At 53.1% G+C, this 8,524-nt stretch overlaps 2 protein-coding genes across 2 annotated transcripts in view; both read left to right on the top strand.

The window, feature by feature from the left end:
- Nucleotides 1–8,524, top strand: part of RASGEF1C (RasGEF domain family member 1C) — an 838,438-nt gene that overhangs the window by 667,011 nt on the left and 162,903 nt on the right. The gene's annotated exons all lie outside the window — the stretch shown is intronic.
- MAPK9 (mitogen-activated protein kinase 9) overlaps nt 8,407–8,524 on the top strand; it is a 53,430-nt gene continuing 53,312 nt past the window's right edge. Inside the window, 1 exon segment of the mRNA XM_044916749.1 lies at nt 8,407–8,454. The gene's annotated coding sequence lies outside the window, so the exon portion shown is untranslated.

The following is an 8,524-nucleotide window of genomic DNA, read 5'->3' as shown; positions in this document are numbered from 1 at the left end:
CCAGAACCCGAAGGCAACATGCAGGGGTGAAACTCTCAAATCCGTACTTTCTTTTTTAAGATTTTATTTATTTGAGAGAGAGAGAGAGCGAGCTAGCGAGAAATAGAGGATGAGCAGGGGAGAGAGGGAGAAGCAGGCTCCCCGCTGAGCAGGGAGCCCAAAGTGGGGCTCGATGTGGGACTTGATCCCAGGACCCTGGGATCATGACCTGAGCCGAAGGCAGACGCTTCACCTACTGAGCCACCCAGGCGCCCCTCATATCCATACTTTTTATTTCCATGGATCCATCATAGTCACCAATTTTATCAATACAGTCAGGCAGGAATATAAGAAGCCAGGGCCAGAGTTCTGAAGGCTTGTGGGGTCGGAATTCAGGCTCCCAAAGAAAGTGGCTATCCCAGATGGCTTGAATAGTGTCTTCATGACCACTAACTGGTGTGAGTGACTCTAGTTTACCATCAGACCTTTGTTCAGGATTACCTGTGGGCTACTCAGTAACTTTTCCATCCTTTCCTATGCCCTCCCCTGTGTCACGGGGCTTGGCAACCTGGGAATTACATTTCCAAGTTAAAATTCCACCAGTGAAACGCTTCATGGAAGATCTGGGAGGCAGTTTAGAAATCATATTATTTATGGAGAAATCATGTTACTTCTTTCTCCTCGGGCAGAAGCAGACAGAATCATGGCTTTGGCAGAGAGGAGGTCCTTCTATGGCCCTTAGCGGCAAAGCACATGCTACGGCAGTGCTCCCTAAAACTCACCCACCGCCTTGTGCTCCAGGCAATGGCAGCTACCAACAGAGGTTTCCTGTAGCTCCTCCGGAATCCCACTTCTGAAGGGCTGGCAGGAACCCAGGAGCCATGGGGACATCCTCTGAGCCACGGCCCCCAGCCCTTCCCACAGATTCACCAGGGTGTGTAAGTCTTGCTGGCAAAACCGGCAATCCTTTCTCTTTTTTTTTTTTTTTTTAAGATTTTATTTATTTATTTGTCAGAGAGAGAGAGAGAGAGAGCACAAGCAGGGGGAGTGGGAGAGGGAGAAGCAGACCCTCCGCTGAGCAAGGAGCCCCATGTGGGACTTGATCCCAGGACCCTGGGATCATGACCTGAGCCGAAGGCAGCCGCTTAACCGACTGAGCCACCCAGGCGCCCCTCCTTTCTGTCTTTTTAACCAGACGTGGTGGTCATTACAGCTTCTGAGGTTAGGAGACTTTACAAACTAGCCAGAACATTTTTATCTGGATGAGAACCGGAGAAATGCATTTTATCTCACAAGTGAGTCTTGGGAAACACGGGGCTCTTCACACTTGGGCACTTAGCAAGACTGAGGTGTGGACCAGGCACCGGACATGTGGCAGGAGTACGGCCAGAGGGAAGGGGCTGCCTCCTGCTCTCAGGGAAACGCTGAGAACTTCTATGGGGGATATGCGTGCCCTCAGCAGAGCATCAGGGGAGAGACCCTTGGGGGCACATGGTGAAGACAAGCCAAGTCCTGGTGAGAATCTGGGCCAACCTGTCCTAGGCGTTCTGTCCTTGGTTTAAGAAGATGGCCCGATGGAAGTGGGGGGTCTTTGTGATGCCCGGCTGTCTCTGGGGTCACCCCGCTGCAGGATGGCTCAGCTCCCTCCACATCTGCTGCAGAGCTGCCATCCTGGGAGCGCTCCATCATCCTCCAAGGAGGTCCCTTTCATCCTGCTTCCCGTATCTCACGTCTTCCTTCTGAGTTTCCTTTGTCATCTTGGTGGGGTACATCCTTCTTGAGTAAAGGAGGCTGGGAGATAAATTTCTGAGACCTTGAGAAGTAAATGACTTTATGCCTCACACGGGACTGAGGGTTTAGCTACGTATAGAATTCTAGGTCACAAAACATGTTTTCTTCAGAACTGTAAAGGTAAATCTCCATGATCTTGTTCACAGTTTTGCAATTGAGGGTTTCAAACTCACTCTGATGTAGGTGACCTTTGTATTTCCCTCTTTTTCTCCCCCTGTGTTCTCAAATGCTACAGCGAGCTGTCTTGGGTCTCTTCTCATTTGGTGTTGATTTCAGGCTGGTACCTCCTGGTCCTCCATTCTGGGGAATCTTCTTGAATTACTTTTCTGTGGATTTCTTTTGTTTTCCTGGCCCCTCTTATTTCAGAGGTTGAAGCTTCTGGACAGGCTTCTCATTTCCTGTCTTTTTTTTTTTTTATTGTGCATCTTATCTTTTTGCTCTACTAATGGGAGATTTGACTTATTCTCCCAATCTGTTTACTACTAAGAGTTTTCATTTCTGCCAATACGATTTCATTTCCAAGGGCTCTATTTTTTTTTGCTCTGAATATATAAATACATATATATTTATAATGCATATTTTTTTAAAAATTAACTACAGCCCATACTTTATTCACATTTCCTTAGTTTTTACCTAATGTCCTTTTCTTGCTTTTTCCTGACATCACATTACATGTTTCCTTAGGCTCCTCTTGGCTGTGACCGTTTCTCAGACTTCCTTTGTTTTGAATGATCTTGACATTTTTGAGGATAACTGGTGGGTATTTTCTAGAATGTTCCCCAACTGGGTTTGTCTGATGCTTTTCGCATGGTAAACTGAGGTTATGTGTTTGGGGGAGGAAGACCCCAGAAGTAAAGTGCCATTCTCATTACTCCATATGCAGAGGGGAACATGCTATCAACATGTCTTGTCATTGTTACGATCTCTTGGTCACCTGTGTGCAGTAGTCTCATTTTTCTCCCTTTCCATACTGAACTCTCTGGAAGGAAGTCACTATCCCACCCCCCACTGAGTGAGTGGAGAGTTATGCGTCGCCTTCCTGAGAGGGGATTGTCTACATAAATTATTTGGGATTCGGTACAGGCTTGTCTGTTCTTCCCCATTTACTGAGGAAGTAACTCTGTGTGTGTGTATGTGTGTGTATTATAAGCCCTTCTCTATTTTCTTGCACCCCAAGATGCTCCAGTCTCCTCTTGTGTATCCCCTCCCCCAGCCCTAGAATCAGCCATTACTGATTTGGGACCCCTGGTGTCTTTTGTTGGAGAATGGGCAGTAGAAAACAATTCCTGGGCTCCGGGTGTGCTTTTCCTGCTGGGGTGTTGCCGCTTCTAGGCCATCTCAGTCGAGAGAGCAAGGACATATAGGTGTGCTCAATATCTTTCTAACGGCTTCAAGGATGCGAGACTTTCATTCGCTCTGAAGCTGGCAACGTATTTTTCCTTTTAGAATTTCCTTTCTTTTTCACTATAATCTCTGTTTCTTTCAAGATAGTTTTTTGGGTTGTTTTGTGGGGGTTTTTTGTTTTTGTTTTTTTTTGCCACATGACCTTGGGCTGTCTGGTCAGATTCAAGGTGGGAGGAAAGTTCTGAACACACAGTGAAGCCTGTTGATGCTGAGATTCTCTGCTGGGTAATCTAGGGGAGTCTGCAGTGGCAGGGGGTGGGGAGCGCAGGGGTCAGATCTTTGCTTTAGGTTTTAGGGCTGGTCCAACTTCCAGAGAAGAGTTTTCCAGTCTCTTGCCTGACAGCAAGGGTCCAGTTGCTGGTGTTCTGGGGGCTGCCTGGAAAAGGGGGGCGGAGGGCCACTGCATTCAGCATTCTGTTATACAGCACCCATGCCCTCTTTCTTATGATCGGAGAATAAGCCCCCAGCCTTCTGCCTTTCCCAACTGTTTCTGCCCTTTCTCCTGCCATGTCTTCACATGAGCCTGACTGCCACCCCAGAAGTGGGAGGCTCTGCCCAAGGAGCCCATCAGAGTCCTCCTCTGGGGATTTTCAAACTTGATATGGGACAGAGGGTCTGCCCCCCTTGGGCAATAGAAGAGCAGAAGGTGACACAGGGAGAAGGAAGCTGACCCAGAGGAGAACAGGATGTGATGAAGAGTTTGCCCATAGCTTCCAAGGCTCTGGCCCATTTCTCTAGCTTGTGGTCCCAGGGCCAGCTCCACCCATGCTCTCCCAGGGGTTACAATGCAGGAACCTCCCAACAGTTGTCCCCACTGGGTTAAGTGCAGTTTGGCTTTCTCAAACACACAACGGAAACCGTCTTGACTTGCATCCCCTGGCACACTGGGTCCTGGTCAGGGCTGGGGAGGAGATGGGGAGGGAATGAGGGAGTGGGGGGAGAGCAGGCAAGGTGAGGAGGGAGCAGAGGAGGCCAGCACAAGGACACTCAGTGTTCCTGTGTGCACAGTCTATGCCCTGAACTTGGTACTGCTCTCCTGGAGTCCTCACGGCATCCCCATCAGGCAGGGGTCACCAACCATGCCCACTCCCCATGGAATTGAGGCTTGGGGAAGCAAACCTCTTGCCCAGAAGAGCACAACTCAGTGAAAAGCCCAAATGGAACCCGGTCAAGGCAAGTCAAGAGTGGACGATGAGATTGGAGCCATGGGAACCCATCAGCACTGTGACCCCTGGACCAGCCTCCAGTGTCCCCTGGCACTCCCAGGCCAAGGAGTGGAGCCTGAGCTCTTCTTCCTTCCCTCCTATGTGCTATTCTCCCACGTGGGGCAGGGAAGTGGGCAATGTCTGCCAGGTGGGCGGTGTCTGCGGCTGTGCCATCGAGGAGCCAAGTCAAAGGCAGGGAAGCGAGGAGCAGTGAGGTCTCAGCAAGAAGAACAGCCAGTGGCCTTCAGCTCAAAAGGTACACCGCCAGAGCTGCAGAGCTGAAGGGAACAGAGAAGGGGGAGGTGTCAGACGGCAGGTGGGCAGCCCGGATGCAGGTTCACTAAGGCCTTCCTCTCAGCAGGTGAGTGAGCAGGCCCAGGCCAGAAGTCCCCTCTCCAAAAATCAAGCCAGGAACCATGGCATACTCTCTGACTCCTCCTCCTCCTTCACCCCCAACCCCACCTCTAAGATCGACTACTCTACCTCTTAAACAGACTTCTTTTCTTTACATCAAGTTTTTTAGAATACTTTACATATGTTAAAAGTCACCCCTTTTCAGGTGCCCAGTTCTGAAATTGGATAAACATATTGTGATATGACCACCATCATCATTAAAATATAGAGTATACCCATCATCCCCCAAAATTCCCTCGTGGCCGCTGGTCATCATTCCCGCCCACCCCCACACCCCCACCTTGACCTTTGGCAACCACAGACCCAATTTTGCTTTTTCCAGAATGTTCTAAAATCATAGAGGATGTAGCCTTGTTTGGCTTCCTTCACTTAGCAGGATGTTTTGGGTACTCTCCCATGTCGTGCATCTGTCAGGTCAGTGTCTTTTACCACCAGGTAGTAGCCCACTGTATGGATGCACCACAGTTTGTTTACCCATCAGGCTACACACGGGCTTGGGTTGTTTCCAGTTTTTGACTATTTGGAATAAAGCTGCTATATTTATGTCCAACTCTTTGTGTGGACACGTTTTTATCTCTCTCGGATACATATCCGGGAATAGGACTGCTGGGTGGTATGACAGGTGTACGTCTGATGTTACCAGACATCGCCAAACTGTTTTCCAAAGTGGGCATGCTCCTCCTGCTTTCCCACCAGCAGGGATGGGAGTTCCAGTGGCTCCACGTCGTCGCCACAATATTCTCTGTCTGTTTTATTATAGCCATCCTGGTGGCTGTGTAGTGGCAGTCACTGTGACTCTTCATGGCCTCAAGTCTTGAAACAGTTTTAAAATCAGTTCCTTCCTCTTGACACCTGCCCCAGGCCAGGCCTCACCTTCTTTTACAGGGGCCTTTGCAGTAGCTCCCTAACTGGTCTTGTGAATATAAGTCCCTCATTCCTGAAACTCCATGGGCTCTAGTGATCTTTCCAAAATAAACACCTAAGCACATCATTCACTTCCTTTCTTAACACCCCTCAACATCTGCCCTCTCCCTCCACAGATGGGGCCCCTACCCCGAAATGCCCCAAGGGCCAGCAGGTAAGGGCTAATGAAGTCATGGCCAGAGATGGGTCATAGGGAGTGGTAGGGACTATGGTGACCTAGGGGCCTCCCCTAAAAGGGCAGCTACCACTCAGTTCCTTATGGGAATGCAGGCCCCATGGTGCCAGAGCTTCTAACTACTCAAGAGAAACCAGCAATTGAGATTTTTCAAGTGAAAGCTCCCAATTTTCAAATGTTGGCAACTAAGTCAATTTTAAAAAAACAAACAAAGCTGGGCTAAACAAGACATATCAGTGAATTGAAGCGAGTCCATGGATCTCCAGTCTGCAGCCCCAGTCCACCTCAAGGCCCTACTAACCCTCCAGTCCACTTCTCCCCATCTCCAGCAAGACCAGGTGACCTTGGATTTCCTGAACACAGCATGTAGGTGCTTACTTCTTTGGGGTCCCAGTGCCCTTTCTGCCTAAACCACTGGCCTAGCACATTCCTGCTAGCTTTCCAGCTTCAGCTGGGGATTCCTCCTATCCAGGATGCCTTCCTCAACTATTTCTCCACACCCAGCAGGCTAGGTCAGTGGTCAGTCATACTCATGTGTGCAACACCTTCCCCCTCCCCCATCTCACTTGGCCTCCACTAAAATTCTGTGCATTCTTCCAAGCATGGACTAGACCCTTCCCCCACCTCATCACCTCAGCTCTGTGTCCATAAATGTTCACTGTATTTCATAAACCAGAAAAGGCAGAATCCTTTTAGAAAACTATAGATGTGTGTGTGTGTGTGTTTGTGTGCATGTGCGCACACGTGCACAATGACTTTAGGTACTCACTTTTCATGGGGTGAGTGTTGTAAACTTGGCGGAAGTGTGTAGGAATGGGTGCCCTTTCCTAATCTAAGGGGAAGCACCCATGAGTGCTCCTTAGTGAAAAGACAGCTCTGACAGCCAGGCTTTACTAGTCTCCCATAATCCTTGATGATGGCAATTTCTGGCTTCCTGTTTTCTCTTGCACACCTGGGGCAGGTGGCAGATGAGGCTGATGTGAGGACCAGTGTGGGCAGGAACCCACCTGATGGGCCCTCCTTCACTCAGATCACATTCAGGAGCTAACAATTTCAAGCTAGGATGGGCCATACTTTGTTTTAGAAAACTCCCTCTGGTGGCCAAGGTAGCGGGTGGCCTAAGGGAAGACCACACCATGGCTGGATCCAGTCCTCTACGTAGCCCAACTCCTCCTCTGAGGCCCCGGTGCCCTCAGCCTGACCCTGCATCCCCGCAGGCTTGCCATCCTCCCCAAATGCTGCCACCACCCTCCATGCCCCCCAGCCCCTTGACCTCCCCCTCTGCAGGGTCCTGCTTCTTCCTCCCAATGTATCCCCTGCCCTGATCACCCAGTTGGCTCTGGCATCCTGTGAAGGCTGTTCCTCCTCCACAGTCCCCCACTATCCCGGTCACTTTGGGGACCAAAGTGTGCACCGCCCCCCACCCTATCCACGGACCTCTGATCTTTTTTCAATACGTCCAGCTTCCTCGCCTCACTTTCAGCTTTGCTTATTCAAACGCAAATCTGGCAACAGGCAATCCCCTGGCCTCTCCCATCATTTCACACGACCCAGGCCTGCTAGAAGCCAACGAGGGGCCAGAGGGTTGCAAGAGTTGGCTCAAAAGAAGGTAAGTGTCAATGGACCCCAGGCCCTAGGGGGACCTCAGCACTGCATTCCCATTTAAGACCTTGCCTTTCTCTGAGTCAGAGGTTTGACCCCTGGCCCCGAATACACCAGCCTGTCCCCTCCTCCATTCTGTCGTGGACCCGCGGGGACACCAGTCTTGCACGCGGCCACCTCCTCGCACTCCGCTCCCCGACTTCTGGCCTTTCATAGCAAGCCGCAGAGTCCAAGACCCCTGCCTCTCCTCCCCACTCCCTCGCCGCCTGAGTCTCCACGTCGTTCCGGGGGCCACACCACGCCCCGGTCTCCCCTCGTCCTCGCCCCGAGCTCTCCCCCAAACGCGCCGGGCTCCATTCCCCTACTGGCCGCCTCTCCGCTGCCACCCTGCACCTGCAGCCCAGAGGGCCCGGCTCTCGGTCCGCCTGTCGGCCCTCTCCGCCGCCTCCCGGCTCCGCGTCCGGCCGCTGCCCCGCGGGCCCGGTGATGGGGATGGCAGACTCAGCGCGCGTACGGAGCCGGGCCTGCGTCCCCAGCCCGGAGGGCGCCCCGCACAGGAAGGAGCAGCTGCGCTGCCGCGGAGCGCCGAGCCCGGCCGAACCCCACACGGAGACTCCGGCTCCGCCCGCCGCCCCGCCCGCCCCGCCCGTCACGACCCGCCCCCCGGCGCGATTGGCCGCGCCTGCCCGGCTCTGCGCGCGCTGATTGGTGGGCTCGCGGGTCGGTCAGGCCGGGCGCCGCGCCGGCGGCGGCGGCGGCGGCGGCGGAGGAGGAGAAGGGAGCCGGACCGGAAGGGTCGAAGCGCCCCGGCGCCCCTCACACCCACTGCGGCGGCGGCGGGGCGGAGCGGGGCGGGGCGGCCGGCCGAGCCCCGGGCAGCGGAGCCGCGAGCGGCCAGTGCGCAGCGCCGCCAGTCCTCCCGCCCACCCTCTCCCCCTGGCGCGGCGGCTGGGAGGCGAGGTGAGCAGGGCGGGCGGGCGGGCGAGGCCTGGCGGGGGCTGCTCGAACGGGCCCCGCCGGCGAGGGGCGG

Source organism: Neomonachus schauinslandi, chromosome 7, assembly GCF_002201575.2.
Source record: "Neomonachus schauinslandi chromosome 7, ASM220157v2, whole genome shotgun sequence".
Lineage (NCBI taxonomy): Eukaryota > Metazoa > Chordata > Mammalia > Carnivora > Phocidae > Neomonachus > Neomonachus schauinslandi.
The sequence above is the reverse complement of the archived record's forward strand: the minus strand, read 5'-3'. Positions and strand labels throughout refer to the sequence as shown.